Genomic DNA, 2,686 nt, shown 5'->3' with positions numbered 1-2,686 from the left:
AGTGAGACTCTGTTTCTAAATTAAAACAAAAACAAAAACAAAAACAAGTGAGACATAAGATGGATAAGTGAATTAAAAACTTTGTAGGTGAAGTTTGCTGATTGAACGTATGTGTCTGCGTTTTTCTCCTCCTGAAGCCCCACTGGAATGGATTGTTTTGAAAAAGGTAAAACCCACTACAATGGAAAAAATGGGAGAAGAAATGAAAACAACATGGTTTGGGAGTCAGAATACAGATAGATGAGTGGTAACTGATGAAAGAAAACAAAGCTCAGAAGGCCATAGTGGCGAAAATTTTAAAATAGCAAATGTGTGCGGCAAATTCCACAAACCTCGAGACCTAGGGGCAGCAGGTACCTCTGAAATTGGGGGTAAGGCAGAAAGACTCAAATAAGAAGGATTTGTTTAGTAAGCACTCAGATCTCTATGTCTGCACCCTACTGTGGGCAGCCAGGCTACTGCCCACCCCTCTCAGCAAAGACTGGCTGGAGAGGGTAAGGCATGGTCTTTGGACACCTGGGCTGTGCACTGTAGCAGTGTGGTGAGGGGCAGCTGGATGCTGACGAGCCTCAGCCCGCTTTCCTGACCTGGCTCCCAGGATGCTGCAGTCAGTCTTCACCTTCCAGTCAGGAGACCTGGAGAGTGTTCTCTCGGGAGTCTGTCCAGCTGAAGAAGAAAGTGTTAAAGGTACTGAAATTAGCAGTTTCGCAGGAACATGGCCCATCCGGAGTCTCCTACAGTGGAGCTGCAGATGCCTTGTGCAGTTCTTGCACTCTGATCTTCCGATTAGCATTTAGTTCCTTACTCTGAAATGCTAACAGAGATCTAAGAGTTACTTATGGGACTCATTTCCTATGAATACTATAGTGAATTACCACCAACTTGGGACTTGAAACAACACACATTTATTTTCTTGCAGGTCTGGAGCCTAGAAGTCTGAAATCAATTTCACTGGGTCAAGGCAAGGTATTGGCCAGGCTGGTTCCTGCTAGAGAATCCAAGGAATATGTTCCCTTTCGTTTTCCAGCTTCTAGAGGTGCTTAGATTTCTTGGCTTATGGCCCCTTCACTCCAATTTTGCTTTTTTTTTGAGACGGAGTCTCGCTCTGTCTCCCAGGCTGGAGTGCAGTGGCCGGATCTCAGCTCACTGCAAGCTCCGCCTCCCGGGTTTACGCCATTCTCCTGCCTCAGCCTCCCGAGCAGCTGGGACCACAGGCGCCCGCCACCTCGCCTGGCTAGTTTTTTGTATTTTTTAGTAGAGACGGTGTTTCACCGTGTTAGCCCGGATGGTCTCGATCTCCTGACCTCGTGATCCACCCGTCTCGGCCTCCCAAAGTGCTGGGATTATGGGCTTGAGCCACCGCGCCCGGTCATTCACTCCAATTTTTGCTTCTGTTGTCACATGGCTTTCTCTCTCTGTTGATCTTGCCTCCTTCTTTTAAGGACCCTGGTAATTACATTTAAGGCTCGCTGAGATAATGCAGGATAATCTCATCTCAAGATTCTTAATTTGGTCTGAAAAGTTCCTTTTGTTATATACAAGTCCTGGAGATTAGGATATGGGAGCCCATTATTCAGGATATCACAATTGTCTCATGAATAATCAGGATTTCCTTGAAAGAAGTAAGCCTAAGGCATCCAGACATACTAGAATCATACTATTATGTACCATTTTGAGGGGCAGAATTAAGAAAATAGTCACAAATAATTTTCTATGATCTGTGGTTCAAAAGAAGAACCTAGTTGAGAAAGACTGACTTAGAATAAAATAAAGGTGAAAGTAATCAGACAGAAGAAGCATAGAATAGGAAGAAAACACTCCAGAAACAGACTATTAATACTTTACGGCAGTGGTCCCCAATCTTTCTTACACCAGGGATTGGTTTCATGGAAGACAATTTTTCCACGACGGGGGTTGAGGGGGTTGAGGAGGTTGGGGGTGGGGATGGTTTTGGGATGAAACTATTCAACCTCAGATCATCAGGCTTTAGATTCTCCTAAGGTATACACAACCTAGATCCCTTGCATATGCAGTTCACAATAGGGTTCGCACTCCTACTAATGCTGCTGGTGATCTGATGGGAGGTGGAGCTCAGGCAGTAATCCTCATTCACCAGCCTCTCACCTTCTGCTGCGTAGCCTGGTTCCTAACAGGCCATGGACCTGGCTTATGGCCCCTGGTTTGCAGCCCAGGGATTGGGGGCCCCTGCTTTAGGGAGATAAGAAAATAAACTGCAATAATCAAAAGAGAACGAGATGTTACCAAAAACATTCAGAGAATGCTAATAACTCTTGGAAATGAAAATAATACAGCAGCAAGGAAAACCTCAGAATAAGTTTCCAGATAAAGTTGAGGTATTCTTACAAAAAACAGAGCAAAAAGAAAAAGAAATGAAAACTAGAAGAGAAAAGAAAATTAGAGAACGAGTCCAAGAGACCCAACATCTGATTAACAGAAGTTGCAGAAATAGGATTAAAGAAAACTTATGGGATAAAAGAATAAATAGGAAAAATTCAAAAACTTTCCAAGTTTTTTAGTACATAAGTTTTCAGATTGGAAGGGTCCCCCAAGTTTCTATCATAATGGGTGATAATAGGCCCATGACAAGGCACATCATCACTGGGGTCAAAAAGAAGAGGTATATCTATATCTATATCTATATCTATATCTATATCTATATCTATAT

At 43.4% G+C, this 2,686-nt stretch overlaps 1 long non-coding RNA gene across 1 annotated transcript in view; it reads right to left on the bottom strand.

Moving 5' to 3' along the window:
- The window catches only part of LOC111526241, an 89,348-nt gene that overhangs the window by 20,448 nt on the left and 66,214 nt on the right, over nt 1-2,686 (bottom strand). Inside the window, exon 3 of the long non-coding RNA XR_002726304.2 lies at nt 2,125-2,208. This is a non-coding gene — a long non-coding RNA (uncharacterized LOC111526241). The remainder of the gene's footprint in view (nt 1-2,124; nt 2,209-2,686) is intronic.

Source organism: Piliocolobus tephrosceles, chromosome 20 (assembly GCF_002776525.5).
Source record: "Piliocolobus tephrosceles isolate RC106 chromosome 20, ASM277652v3, whole genome shotgun sequence".
NCBI lineage: Eukaryota > Metazoa > Chordata > Mammalia > Primates > Cercopithecidae > Piliocolobus > Piliocolobus tephrosceles.
This window is presented reverse-complemented; position numbering and strand designations above follow the sequence as displayed.